Raw genomic sequence first — 16,383 nt, forward strand, 5'->3', positions numbered from 1 at the left:
CTTTTCCTGCTTATACCTACGACAATTAATAATTACATCTTTAACTACTATTACATTGCTCACACAACCCAGTTTCATGTTTCCCTATTATTTTAAGTGTACTATTTAATCCAGTGTGCCCGAATCTCATTCTCGAAATAATGTCCTCTTCCTTTTTATTTCTATTATTTTCTCTCATTCCTCCTTCCTTCTTCTGGATACTATAGAACATTCTAGCTTTTGTTTCCACATGCCACTCCTCCTGCCACTTCTTTTTCATTTCTGTTTTGATTATACTTTTAACTTCTTACTTTAACTTACTGCCATATCTACCTCTGTTTTTATTTATTTATTTTATTTATCTGCTAATTCATTTCCGACTACTCCTATATGGGCTGGAATCCAGATAAATTTCACTATTACTCCTACTTTATTGATCCTGTAAACAATTTGAGCTATTTCCAACATAATGTCCTGTCTTGCTTCTGACTGCTTGTTTTTGAAACTGGTTCATGCACTACTCGAATCTGACCCTATTAACACTTTGTTTGGCTTAGGCTACTAGGTGTTAATGGGGGGAATCACGAGTTTAAATATGTAACGCAAATTTTTGTTCATTTACTTTTATTCATTTTAAACATTTAGTAATTTATTTGTAATAAACACTTTAAGTGGGCTATTTAAAAAGTGTTAGGAGGACTATGTATATGTTCAATTATGTTGTAAAACATATGCGCAGAGTGTGATGCCATATTGTGTGTGCGCGTGAAAGAATACGTCAGCAGCGTCGTTTTGACGAGTTGTATTTTGACGACTTGATATTACTTATTCAAAAGTTGGAAAGTTGACAAGCCATTCAAAAGTATTGACTTAAGAAACACTTATATTTTTTCAAATATTTTCAATAAATCTTGTTCCCATTCACTCCAGCGACAAATTTTAAAATGAATTAAATTAAATTCTATTTATAAGACAAAACAGATATAAAATAATTAATAATACAATAATAATTTAATTGTTCATATGTGTTTATTCTTGTTAGAAGATTTTTTTTTTACTGATTATGAACACAAATCAATCACGACAAACCAAATTAATTGTAATTGTATTAATTACACCATTGATGAAAACAAGCAGATACCAAGGTATTTTAGGCCTACAATTCTAACATAATTTTTAATGAAAAATCATGATTGTATTTATTTATTTTTCGAAAGTAAGGTTAATGTAAGCAGCTTCTTGCAATACTCTCCTAAATGCGTAATAAAACGCAAGTGCAAGTTTACCGCTTTAATGACCGTCCTTTATTTTTCAGTGCATTTGTTTTACAATAGATGGCTATTTCCGTCATGGGATTAATATTATAACTATTATTATGTAGTAGTGTAATGTAGACAGACACAACTAAAATATTTTTTAATTTTTCTTTGTTTAATTTGCACACTGAATATGGGTTGGAGCTTTTAACTTTGAACTCTCAAAGTGCACCATGCCCCCAAACCCCCCGAGAAGGCCTGAGGTCCATCCACCACAGATTTACCATAAATGCTGTGAGAAACACTGGTATTGCTATGCCAATGCAGATTTTTGGATTAATCACTGTGGAGTATAGTTCAATTGTATTAATAAATGACAATTTTGTACTTATTTCATCTGTTAACTCTCACTCGTTCCTGCTCGCTCATTAGTTGGGGGGGGGGGGGGGGGGGGGGTATTGGATATTGGATAGGGGGCGCTGGCCCAAACAAGGTTGAGAACCACTGCTCTAGGACGATGACACAATCTGAGTGCAGATATGCTCAGATCGAAAAAGATTGTCTCGGACTCGTCTTTGGATTTGAGAAATGTCATGACTATATATGGCTTATCATCATTCACAGCAGTGATAGACCACAAGCCTTTAATTGTGATCATCAGAAAAAAATCTGAATCAGATGTCTCCACGCATTCAGCGTCTAATGATGAGAAAGCGTCTGAAGGAAAGTCAGATCCATAACTAGCTCTTCTGAGCTATCGAGCAACGCCTCTGGAACATGGTGCATCTCCTCTTAAAGGACAAGTTCGGTATTTTACACATAAAGCCCTGTTTACAGATCGTTTCTGATGAAATAGAACGGTTAAGATTAAACTTTTGACAGATGCTGCTGTCGCGAGAAATTTAGGTTTATGGAGTGTCTATTATTCAAGCTCTCAACGGAAGAATCTACGGGTGTGAGACGTTTGGAAAAATAGATCCACAGTTTTACAACGAATGGTAAAACACCTGTTGGAAAGCATCTTTTGCAGCGATTTTTGTATGAGCATATCAGTGAACACCCCTGACCACTCGGTGAGTTTCATCTCTTTTTAAATGAAAGTTTAATGCGTTTTAGGAAGGATATGTTCGAGTGCACCTATACATCCATTCTTGAGGGGGGGGGGGGGGGAAGCGAAATAAACCTAAAATTCTCGCGACAGCAGCATCTGTCAAAAGTTTAATCTTAACCGTTCTATTTCATCAGAAACGATCTGTAAACAGGGCTTTATGTGTAAAATACCGAACTTGTCCTTTAATGAATTGCAAGATAAGAAGGACACTTCCCTGCTGGATTGACACAAAACGAGACTTGATGAACAGTGCAGCAATAAGGCAGAGACAGAAGGCTCTTCAAAAGAGACAAAAAACAAGCTATGACAAACAAACTAAAATGCTGAAAGTGTTATCAAAAAATGACATTGTGAGAGTGGAAGATACCAACTGCTGGGACAAGAAAGCTGTTGTTTTGGAAGAAGTGAGTGTTGTCAGAACAGAGAATGGGCAGGTGCTTAGGTCGCAGAAGTCTTCTTAAGATGCAAGAAACGAGCCAAACACTGACTGACATTAAAGGAGAAGTTCTGGTCTCACCTGAAGATGTAACTCCACCAAGCAGGCAGTCTTCTTCATCTTCTTCATCTTCTTACATTCCCCTGGACAATGGTCATTCTGCAGAAACAAATGACTCTCCTATAGTAAGAAGATCATCACGCATTATAAAGACACTTGGGCCCGGTTCCCCGATAACGCTCACTCTTAGCGCGCTAAGAAGACTTGAAAGATATATCTTACCAAAGTTGTTTATGTTCCTAAGTGTGTTCCCCGAACTATACCTTAGGAAGCTGCTTAAGATATATAAGATATATATATTCTTACGTGCGACGTAACCCGGTGCTGTCCGTGGCGATGGTGCTGAATCTGTTGATATCGATGGCTCGAGAATCAATTATTCTCTCGTGCAGGGGCTGTTTATGTGAGAAAGCGGTGATCTTTATTAAAGAAGCACTTCAGAAATAGTTGAAATTACATTTATTAGGACTCATGGGATATTATAAAAAATAATCCAAACTATAATAGCCTATAATAGCCTAGCCTACATATTTTTTAATTGTATCATATATTGCTGCCATAATAACCATTTCAAATTTGTACGTGCTTTCTTCTCTTTCCCATTTGTGTCCGCTGAGGTGGAGCTGCGATGAAATATTGTTCTTGGAAATACTTTCCAGCATTTCAGTAATAAAAGTTTACATCTTACGTACGGTGCTCGGCAGTGATCAAAAAGGATTTAAACAGTGGATTTTGAATCTCTTCTTGTAAACTCGGAGATGTGGATTCAGACGGCAATTAAATTACCACACGACCTGTTTGTCAAAAAACAGTAGGTACTAATTTGGCCAGGGATTTTTACGCGGGTTGGGTGAGAAAAACACTGATATTATGGATTCGGACGGCACTAAAATCACCGACTCACCCCTATAAATGTCTAAAATACCATACAAGCCCATGAGAAACAATATTAGCATCTGAATAGGACTTAACTGACAGTAGCCTATGCTTTCACTGGCCTTTAAAAACTCTTTTTAATTAAAATAATAATATTGTATAATAATATAATTAAAAATCTAACAACAATCAGTGTAATGACAATTTTATTCTTTGCATGAAAACACTTGAATTAGCCTGAATACTGTCTGGGTGAATACTGAATGAATACTGTCTGTGTGTATTAAAACTTCAGAATTATATTCATATAGACCTGCAACAGTGATAAGGTAAAGCTAAGAGTGGTCCAGACCAACCTTACGAAAGTGTGACTTACAGAATATACACTTAGCGTACGAACGTGTCGGGAATCGTGCCATAACGTTAAGAGAGAGGTTAAGGAATAGGTTAAGAACTACATAGCGATAAGAACGTTTTGGGGAACCGGGCCCTGATCAACTTAATTTGTAAATAACTCTGCCCAGTTACATTTGAAATGTGCTAAACAAATGTGTTGTTTTGAAATTTGTTTAGTGTCAAATGGATAATTGTGTTATATTATTTCCATTGTTTTATGCATTTCAGTTTAAATATTTTCCTCCTAAAGGAAAAGGGATGTGGTGTTTAGGTGTGTTTCTTATGATTGTCCTCTAGATGGCAGTAGTTCCAAACATACAGTTAGCAGATACCCAAGGAGTGTAAAGCAGGCACAAGGAAAGACAGAAAGAGCTAAGCTCGTGTTGAAGTTGAGTGCTCTAAGAATAAAGAGGCTACAAGCCAGTTCAAACATTCATTTGTTCAGAGTGTTTAATCAATGAACACTACATATTCCATTAGTTATTATTACACTGGACATGGAATCTTTTCTCAAATCTTCACTCACGTCTCTCACCCATTTTCGCAGGGGACTATAAACTTGTCTTCCTTTGGTTCGCTTTTAAGTTGGCCTATTATATTTGCATTCTTTACTGTGGTAAAGTAGAAAAACTCTGTAGGAAAGATAGCCTACCTTTTATATTTGCTTGTTGTAACTCTTCAAAATTAATTTGCAAAATTAATCAGTTTTTTTCAACACTGGATTTAATACTACCCATATTTAACTATTCAAAATGTGTATTGGTCAATCTCAGGCAACTTTGTTACATTTTTTACAAGGTTTCTAAGCAGAAGATGGACGCATGTTTTCTCAGTCCTGTTACCGAAACTCATGTGCCATTTAAAAAGCATGTTTAAAAGCATGTCAATTAATTATTTTGTTTTCCCCACAAGAAAGTGTTTATTTTAAAGAAAGTGTTCTAAATTGTTGTAAAAAGCCATTTTTCATTTTAAAGAAGACCGAAGCCTCAAGTTTATAATTTTTTTTTTTTTTTTAGAATTTTATTTATTAAACAATTGTATAAATGATGGACCAAACAAAACTGATAAAACAGTGAAAAAAAAAAAAAAATAGTAACAGGAATACACACTTGGTAACAGGAATGAACTATTTCATAACAGGAATGAGGAACAGGAAACAGGAACGAGTGTCTATATGTGTGTGTATGAGAGAGAGTGTACATGACTGTGTGTGCATAAGATTTTTGTGTTGAAGTGATGTATTATGTGTTAGTTGTACTTCACAGCGAAGGAGGTGGAAAGAGAGAGAGAAGAAGAGAGAGGGAGGGAGAAAGAGGGAAGTTAAGACAAAAAAGGAGAAAAGAGAGGGTTGCGGGTGTGTTTGATTTATTTTATTTAAAAGGGACAACGCACATTAATCAACATGAGGACAAAGTCCAAAATGTAAATGTGCCAGATTTAGCCATACAGGCTAATTTTCATCTGCAGTCCCTAGCAGTTTCACTCCTTCCATTGCAATATGCCATAGGTGGGTGTTTCTGGCACCTGCATGGGTTTTCTCCATCTTCTAAAAAATATAAGAAAGACAAAGACAAAACGTTTAAGTCACTTCGTGGTGAGGTGAACTGGCTTCCTGGAAGTACAGTGTTCACATTGTAAAACTAATGCCAATGTCTACAATATAAGTAATTGCAACCTTAATACTCATAATTCAGGTGACTAGTATTATATCAACTAATATTTACAGTATTAAATCAACAAACCAGAGGACTCTACTCACTCCTGTTACTTTAACTCACTCCTGTTATTTTTTTCATCATATAAGTAAGAGGACTGAAAGTAACAGGATTGAGTTTTTAAGCAAAAAGTTATTAAATAAATGGCATATGGCCACATAGCATACATGCTAATAGCATGAGGGCACTGAGCAAATTCTAGTGACTTATCAAAAGTTCATATTTTTAAAATAAACAAATAAAATCTAAGAAATAATTTAGGTTACAGGACAGTATGTTGAGATCGACCTTCTCAGTCATAGTTACAATTTCATCAAATATATAGAAATTAAAATGAGAGGACTTACTTCAGGTCTTCCCATTGCCTTCAGAAGATCCTGATTATGCAAGTTCCTGTTGAAAATGTGTCTTGTGGAATATTCCAAGTTTTTCAGAGGGGGGATGTGTATTTTATACATGACTAAAATGTGTATTTTATCTAAAATACCTTGATGGACCTTCATGGAGTTATGGATGATGAGCCTAGCTGAATGATGAAGTTGTGATCTAGTGTTGGGTTGGCCGGGACCACAAGTAGCTCTGTCTTCGCAAGGTTCAGTTGAAGGTGGTGGTCCCTCATCCAGCCAGAAATGTCTGTCAGGCAGGCTGAGATGCGAGCAGCTATTGTCGGATCATCAGGCTGGAATGAGAGGTAGAGTTGTGTGTCATCAGCGTAGCAGTGATAGGATAAGCCATGTTTCTGAATCACAGATCCTAGTGATGTCATGTAGATGGAGAAGAGAAGTGGTCCCAGCACTGAGCCCTGAGGCACTCCAGTAGCTAGATGTTGGGTCTTAGACACCTCACCCCTCCACGGCACCCTGAAGGACCTACCTGAGAGGTAAATGGTAAATGGTAAATGGACTGCATTTATATAGCGCTTTCACAGACCCAATGGCCACCAAAGCGCTTTACAATATTGCCTCACATTCACCCATTCACTCACTCATTCATACACCGACGGCGGTGTCAGCCATGCAAGGCGATCCAGCTCGTCGGGAGCTGCTGGGGTTAGGTGTCTTGCTCAAGGACACCTCGACACTTGGTCAGGTGGAACCGGGGATTGAACCACCAACCTTCCGGTTTGTAGACAATCTACATGAACCACTGAGCCACTGCCGCCCCTTGAAGTAAGACTTGAACCACTGGAGTGCGGTTCCTGAGATGCCCTTCATCTTTAGGATTGACAGGAGGATCTGGTGGTTAACTTTGTCTAAGGCAGCTGACAGATCCAGCAGGATGAGAAATGAAGATTTGGAAGCTGCTCTTGCCAGTCTCAGAGCTTCAATTACTGAGAGCAGGGCAGTCTCAGTTGAGTGTCCGCTTTTGAAAGTAAACTGTTAGGCCGTGTGTCCACCAAAGCGTTTTTAGCCAGCTGAAAACGCTAGGTGCTCTGCTGCAAACGCCTAGCTGTGGGCGCTTGAGAGCGTTTTGCCAGCGTTGCGTTTTTTTCAGTTGAGACACTTTGCTTGTTATGATAGTGTTACTAGTATCTCATTTCACAAATACTTTGTTTCTGTGTTGATTCTATATTAAAATGTCAATACAATGTAATGTATTTTCTCTGGCTCTTGTTTTAAATGATTTTGTTCCGTTATTATGCTTGTTGTTGTCATCTGTTGACGTACGTTGTACAAGCAGAATGTGGCAGACGCGGTTGGTCGGTGTGGTATTAGTCCCGCCCCTCCTCCACTGTGATTGGACGGTTGGGTAAAAACTGACAGTGATGAGTGCTGCGTTTTACCAAAAGTTGAACATTCTTCAACTCTCGGCGACCTGTAAAAAACGCCGAACGCTCAGCGCTTCAGCGTGAAAAAGGCGCTCAGCGCCTTGTTACGCTCATGGCGTTTTAAAAACGCGGCGCTCCCATTGAAAACAATTGAAAAAACACGCCAGCCGCGTGAAAAAACGCTTTGGTGGACACACGGCCTTAGTTTAACTGCTTCTATTGTTCTCATTTGTAAGTCGCTTTGGATAAAAGTGTCTGCTAAATGAATAAATGTAAATGTAAATATGTATCAAACTGATGCTGGTTAAGCTCCATCCACACACAGAATAGAATAAACATCCATTAAGCCACTACATTAACACCTCTTATAATTGAGTGGGGGAACACATTTCGACAGTTGGATTGTTTGCCGTCGGATTCTGTTCTCTCCATGTTTCTTACACAGTGAGGTTCTAATATTCATCAAACTGATATTGAGAAATTGGCCCAGATAGCCAAGTGGTCAGTGCATTGACATTTAGCATTGTTGTACTTTGTGCGAACCAAGTTCAAGTCCCATCTTGTGGATTTTTCTCGATCCCATACTATCAAAATATAACGCAAAACTCCATAAATATCTGATGCCCGTTAAGCTCTATCCAAACACAAAATAGAACCAGCCTTTTCTTTTAAGCCACTACATCAATACCTCTCATAATGGGAGTGGTGGAAAAAATTCCGACAGCTGGTTTGTTTGCCGTCGGATTCTGTTTCCCCCATGTTTCTTACACAAAAAGATTCCAATATATCAAACTGATGCTGGTTAAGCTCCATACACACCCAGAATAGAATAATCATGCATTAAGCCACTACATTAACACATCTCATAATGGGAGTGGGGGTACGAATACGGTCTCCTTTACAGAGCTATAGCAAGTAACGACTACGCCACCCAGGATATTAAATCGTCAGTACTGTCGTCCATTATATGGAGAAAAATCTTGGATTGTTTTCCTCAAAAACCTTCATTTCTTTTCGACTGAAGAAAGAAAGACATGGACATCTTGGATGACATGGGGGAGAGTAAATCAGGAATTTTTTATTTGAAAGTAAATTACTCCTTTAAGTGTGTTGCGTCATGTGTTGTTGTGTTGGCGCGGCAAATCAACAATTGGTGCAAACAACGGTAACGTTCACTAGAAGTGTCATCATGGTTTCTTGATTTTGCTTTAGTATGGCTAAACAAGTTGCACTCACACATTTTTTTTTTAAATCTTGTATTGAGAACAAGAATGATTTGGAGGACCAGTCTGTGGATCGTAATGGAACAACTGCTGGCTCTGAGAATGGAGCTGAGATGAACTCCGAACCAATGACCTCCACTGATGCTAACCGGCAAGCAGATCTGCCTATGCACACTCCCTTGGCTATATCGACGATCTCTGCCACCCTTGATTGCACCGTCAGATCTGTCAGCTCTGGGGGAACCTGCTACCCCACCTCATCTACAGGCATTACCGAGTACCATAATTGATGGGAAATATCGAAGCTTCAACACCAAGTGGTATGAAAGGTTCAACTGGATTGAATATAGCCAGTCGAAAGACTTGATTTTTTGAAAAGCCTGTAGGCATTTTCCTGAACGGCACATTGAGGCAACGTTTACTAAAGAGGGTTTAAAAAAATTGTAAACGTATTAGGCAGGTCTGTGAGAAGCATCAGGCTAGCAAGGTTCTGCACTTGTAAAATTACTCTCCTACAAGCAAAGTCATGCGCACCAAGGCAGCGGTACTGTATTAAATCAGATGCATAAAGAATCCATTTCGGTCATTGAAATGTTGCAAGAATAAGATTATTCTGTGTTTCTTATTTTGCATCGCAAAGGGAATAAACTCTAAACTTGATGCAACCCTGTTTTAAATAAATAAACTGCCCCGACACTTTATTTAAACCTTGAAATGTGCGGTGTTGTTTCAAAACTTAATTAATTTTAGTGTTCTTTTACATTTTCATTGTTTTTTTTTTATATTGTAAGCAATACTATTTAGTTAGTCTGTTATTTTTTATAGCCAAGTCAACAAAACCAGTCTTTTTCTGATTTGTTCAATGTATGGATCTATTTTGAAATTTTTCTTTCGTTGCTATGGCCAGTTATCACTGTCAGTCATCTCAATTTCGTGAATAATTCACTTAAATTTGTACTGTAATTTCAGTATTGTGATTATGAATTCGTTTAACTACAATGTTTCACTTGAATTGATCAGCTACCAGTGGCTGATCAATGGCAGTGATCTCAATGAGCCGCAGCACTTTTCAAAGTCTGTGATTGTAGCGCCTCTTAGTGGTAAAAGGCAGCAAATACACACACACAATTTTACCCCCGGTTGAGTACCAACTGTATATATATATATATATATATATATTAGGGCTGTCAAACGATTAATCCCGATTAATCGCATCCAAAATAAAAGTTTGTTTTTACATAATACGTGTGTGTGTACAGTGTATAATTATTTTCTATATATAAATACACACACATGCATGTATATATTTAAGAAATATTTGCATGTATATACTGTGTATATATATTTATATTATATATAATTTATATTATATATAAATATTTTATATATAAATAACACATTTTCTTAAATATATATATGCATGTGTGTGTATTTATATATAGAAAATAATTATACTCTGTACACAGACATAAATTATGTAAACACAAACTTTTATTTTGGATGCGATTAATCGCGATTAATCATTTGACAGCCCTAATATATATATATATATATATATATATATATATATATATATATATATATATGTACAACCCCAAATCAGAAAAAAGTTGGGACACTGTACAAATTGTGAGTAAAAAAGGAATGGAATAATTTATAAATCTCATAAACTTATAATTTATTCACAATAGAATATAGATAACATATCAAATGTTGAAAGTGAGACATTTTGAAATGTCATGCCAAATATTGGCTCATTTTGGATTTCATGAGAGCTACACATTCCAAAAAAGTTGGGACAGGTAGCAATAAGAGGCCGGAAAAGTTAAATGTACATATAAGGAACAGCTGGAGGACCAATTTGCAACTTATTAGGTCAATTGGCAACATGATTGGGTATAAAAAGAGCCTCTCAGAGTGGCAGTGTCTCTCAGAAGTCAAGATGGGCAGAGGATCACCAATTGCCCCAATGCTGCGGCGAAAAATAGTGGAGCAATATCAGAAAAGAGTTTCTCAGAGAAAAATTGCAAAGAGTTTGAAGTTATCATCATCTACAGTGCATAATATCATCCAAAGATTCAGATAATCTGGAACAATCTCTGTGCGTAAGGGTCAAGGCCGGAAAACCATACTGGATGCCCGTGATCTTCGGGCAATTAGACGGCACTGCATCACATACAGGAATGCTACTGTAATAGAAATCACAACATGGGCTCAGGAATACTTCCAGAAAATTATTGTCGGTGAACACAATCCACCGTGCCATTCACCGTTGCCGGCTAAAACTCTATGGGTCAAAAAAGAAGCCATATCTAAACAGGATCCAGAAGCGCAGGCGTTTTCTCTGGGCCAAGGCTCATTTAAAATGGACTGTGGCAAAGTGGAAAACTGTTCTGTGGTCAGACGAATCAAAATTTGAAGTTCTTTTTGGAAAACTGCGACACCATGTCATCCAGACTCAGTTCAGAAGCCTGCATCTCTGATGGTATGGGGTTGCATGAGTGCGTGTGGCATGGGCAGCTTACACATCTGGAAAGGCACCATCAATGCTGAAAGGTATATCCAAGTTCTAGAACAACATATGCTCCCATCCAGACGTCGTCTCTCTCAGGGAAGACCTTGCATTTTCCAACATGACAATGCCAGACCATATACTGCATCGATTACAATATCATGGCTGCGCAGAAGAAGGATCCGGGTACTGAAATGGCCAGCCTGCAGTCCAGATCTTTCACCCATAGAAAACATTTGGTGCATCATAAAGAGGAAGATGCGGCAAAGAAGACCTAAGACAGTTGAGCAACTAGAAGCCTGTATTAGACAAGAATGGGACAACATTCCTATTCCTAAACTTGAGCAACTTGTCTCCTCAGTCCCCAGATGTTTGCAGACTGTTATAAAAAGAAGAGGGGATGCCACACAGTGGTAAACATGGCCTTGTCCCAACTTTTTTGAGATGTGTTGATGCCATGAAATTTAAAATCAACTTATTTTTCCCTTAAAATGATACATTTTCTCAGTTTAAACATTTGATATGTCATCTATGTTGTATTCTGAATAAAATATTGAAATTTGAAACTTCCACATCATTGCATTGTTTTTATTCACAATTTGTACAGTGTCCCAACTTTTTCTGATTTGGGGTTGTGTGTGTGTGTGTGTGTGTGTATATATATATATATATATAGCGTTTCGTTAAGTAACCAGGCGGGTTCTTTCTTCTGAGACTTTATTTAAGAACTGCTGTTTACTGTTATGGCCGTAACCCACGCCGTACATAACAGAAAGGAAGAAATATAGCTCGCTGCTCTTGCTGTTGAACTCACTCGGAACTCACACTTCTAGCTCTCAACTCTCTCTAGCCCCCTGACCCCACTACAACCATTTCTTATTAAATTGTAACAAATTCAAATTCTGCTGTAAACCAGTTCTAACAAAGCAATGGTGTCATTATTCAGCTCAAGTCAAGTCAGTATTGATTCAGTTTATTTCCGTAATTGTGTAAAATTAATCTGCTGTGCATACATACTGTATAGTGTATTTGTGCACATACACATGTACGTGGGACAAACTCCTGTACACTCCACTGCACACTGAACAAGCAAAAGACACAAGATACTAGTGTTTTACATTTTTCACATCCTTGTGTAGCTTGGTGTGTATGTGGCTAATCATTTGATGTTTTTGATGATATTTGGAAGAGTTAAAATTGTTTTGAATTAAGTGTTTGCTTTTGCAAGAGATGTCTGATATTTTGCATGTTTTGTGGTTTTGTGTGTAGAGTTTCAAGAAATGGAGTCATAGTTTCCGAAATTGTATGTAAGCAATTAAAAAAAAAAAAAAAAAAAAACTGTAATATTAAGCCTATATGTTTAATATTACTATTAGTAAGTGTTAAAAGGTGGCGTAGGTTTGGCGTAAAACCTAGAAGAAAAAAAAGCTGGACTTTATCCAGGCCACTTTGGTCAAAGTGGACCAGGGAAGAGAAATACTCTCACTGAAGTCTTTGTTTGACATAAAAGTCAAAAGAGAAAATATTTTAAGGCTGGACTTTATCCAAGCCACTTTGGAAAAAAGTGGACCAGTTAAGAGTACTCACACTGAAGTAATCTAAAACCCAAAATAATTTTTTTAAGGCCACTTTGGTTAAAGTGAAGGCCCTGTCCCAAATGACATACTTTATATGCACTTTCGGTATTGTGGACTTACAATGGCTGCCGGATGTGTGCGTTTCCGTTAAGTCCGTGAGACAATAGGGTGTCCCATTTGTCATTTTAGGTCTCAGAAGGGTGCTCGCAAGCGCTCCCTATGCGGTCGATTTGCGCCCTCGTTGCGCACTTTTGCCGAGCCTGCACTGATGCGAGCTCACGAAAGTGTAGACTCAGAGGAAGATCACGAGTGCTTAGGGTGCCATTTGGGACATGGCCAAGAGGAATCATAGCCACGCGACTTTCAATATAACAAAGAACTACAGAGTGTGACAACAATATTAACAGATCTGTAATTTTTTTTCTGTTGATTGTCATTTGATTTGTGAATGAATTGCTGGAGTGAGGCAATGGGGTCAGATTTTTCAAGACCACTCCCTAGGGAAAGACCAGTGGATTTTATATATAGAAACAGCAAAGGTTTCTGACAAAAACCTTTTGTGTCCAATCTTGCTGGTTTGTCCGACTCGATGTCACAGATAGATAATTACCCACAAGATGGGTCGTTTACAGGTGGAACCGTAGTGTGGCATGATGTGGGTGAAAAGAGGTAACCTAATGGACCTAGGACTGTTAAAAATGGCAGATTTGCAAAGTACTTGTACAGGGCTTTAAAAGAGGTGTTAGTGGTGTTAAAAACACATACTCGATATGCTCAGCTTTCAGGACCAGACTATTTAGCGATTCTGCTCAGGGCTCTAGAGGATGTTACAGAGGGACAACCCTTTTTCATAAATTCACAATTAATCCTGACCGTTGAGTTTGTTATGTAGAGATATTATGCACAAACTGGGAATGGAAATTAAGTTTGATGAGAATATAGTCTGTCTGTCATTTATGTCAAGCCTGCAGCTCTCTGTTGAACCATTGCCAAATTTATGTGATGCTGTTGAATTGCAGCTGCAACAGGAAACAAACACCACAGAGGCGCAACCACAGAAGTGGCCCTCAGTTGAGGAAGTAAACCCAATTCTTTGCTCTAAATTTAAAGATGACATAGGCTTTTTGAATATTGAACCATACAGAGCCAAGCTAAAAACTCAAAACAGTGTATGTCAAACAGTACCCATTGTCACTTGGAAAAGAAAAGGGTAGCCAGACACTGTTGGACAATTTTGTAGCACAGGGTGTAGTAGTGCCAAAACACTCACCCTATAACACACCAATTAATCAGTGGACGGAAGAAACCACGCAGCACTTTAAGGTTATAAAGAAAGCTGCAATGTTGCATAACCTGCAGATACAATACATGACTTAACAACAATGCTCAGGGTATGAAGCAACTTTGTGCGCGACGGCTAACTTGACAATAAAACCGAAGTCAGTAGTGAACTCAGCATTATTGGCTATGCAGGGACTGAATGACTTACTGGATGACATGACACAGGAAACACGTGACTGTTTGGAAGAAATCCAACAATCCTGCTCCTCCAGGGACGATCTGTAGGATATGCCCCTGGAATGTGGGGCGAAGTATGTTTGTAGATGGGTCTTGCTCAAAACCCTCTGATGGTGTTTTCCTCTGTGGGTATTTAATCGTAAAACTCGATGGCACTATCATAGAAGCATACGCTCTGTAGTACACCACTTTGCAAAACATGTGTACAAAGACATTTTTAAAACTACTTCTTTTTTTTGGGGGGGGGGGGGGGGGGGGGATTGTAAATATATGCTAACGATTGTTGACAGATTCCCAAAGGTGCCAGAAATCTTCCTTACACCAAGGTGAATGCACGTACAGTAGTTAAGATACTAACAAAATAAATCATTCCCCGATATGAGATACCCAACGTGATTGAGAGCGATAACGGAACTCCATTCACTTCAAAAGTGACGAAGCTCTTCTCTAAAACGTTAGCTGTTGATATTCGGCAGTCATCGAACTAATGAATCGAACGCTAAAAGATAAACTGACCAAGGCTTCATTGGACACGGAAAAGAAATGGGTACATTTACTACTAGCCATACTGGCAGAACTAAGAATGACCCCATGTGCAGCGCTCGCAAAATCGCCTGCCCGACATCCCGGGGCGTTGTGTTTTCCAGTCGGGCTACCAAAATGCATAACCGGCCTGCCCGACGGGCTATCTGAAATAGTGTTCGCTTCAGTCTTGTTATAATCAGATTCAGCGCGTTCTTCATCTTCAATCCGCAGCGGCGCGCACGTCAGAAAGAGAGAGAACAGGGTGTGCGTGTGTTCATCTGAGTCTCATTGGTCTGTCACTCATTGGTCTGTGGTGCTCGTCAATGTCAGAATATTTGAGATGACCAATCAAATCAAAGTAGGCGGGCTTTATGTTCACAAGAAGCTGCTGAGCGCGAATTTGAGCAGAGCGACTCGCGCTTCAGTTTACGGTCAAGTGCGAGATAAGATGTAAGTAGCTAAACTAAACATTTCATATTTAACAGCTTTTTTAGGTCATAAATGTGAAACGAATGACAAAAATAATCGGGCAAATGAATATACTTTTGTCTAATTTCGCCATTTTGAACTGAAAATAGGCCTGTAATGTGACTAATAATTAGTTTATTGTCATTGTGATGGGACATTAGCATTAACAAAGCCATTTTCATCATAGGCACAAGAATAATAATGAATGTGTACATTTTGAGAATTAATATACAATTTGTAGCCTTCAGTAAATTAAAAAAGTTCAGCTTTAGGTGGGGAAGAACCAGGGCAAGATGAGGAGACTGAGAGAAAAAGAAAGAGTGATGGATAAGAAGTGAGAGCAGGTATCATCTACTGCCCGCTGACATGGGTTTAAAGCTATTTCTTATCCTTTTTGGGCCTTCAAACATCTTGAAATGGACATATCAGAGAAATAAAAAATTTGAACCCCCTAATAACTTTAAATGTAGGACCTCTTTGATTATAAAGCCCTGTCTACGGCCCTGTATTAAGAATAAGATCAATAATGAATGTGTACATATTGTGAAAGAATTTAATAAACTTAGTTAGGCTACCTAGCTTTCCTAGTAACTCTCAGTAAATTAACGTGTCTGAGAAAATGATTCATAAATCAACCTGTCAGTTGACCCTTTGTTTACTTTCTTCACTGACAGACAAAAATGAAAAGCCTATATCAGTCAAAGCTCAGCTTTAGGAGGGAAAGAGACAGAGCAAGAGAAAAACAAAGAGAATAGGAGTGTGATGCGAAAAATAAGGAGAGAAAAATAATCAGCTGCCCACATACATGGTTTTAAAGCTATTGTTATCCAATTTTTTTGCCCTTCAAAACATCTTAAAATGCACATATGTAGATCAGAGAAATCAAAATTTTCTCGGGGGGAGCCCCCGAACCCCCCTGACTAGTCTACCTCACATTCAGGACCTCAGTGATGAAAAAACCCT

The 16,383-nt window shown here is 38.2% G+C and overlaps 1 protein-coding gene across 1 annotated transcript in view; it reads left to right on the forward strand.

Annotated features, from left to right (window-relative positions):
* LOC307161680 (uncharacterized protein) overlaps positions 1–16,383 on the forward strand; it is a 484,934-nt gene that overhangs the window by 365,123 nt on the left and 103,428 nt on the right. The window lies entirely within an intron of this gene.

The sequence above is a fragment of the Squalius cephalus genome (genome assembly GCF_949319135.1).
Source record: "Squalius cephalus genome assembly, chromosome: 7".
NCBI lineage: Eukaryota > Metazoa > Chordata > Actinopteri > Cypriniformes > Leuciscidae > Squalius > Squalius cephalus.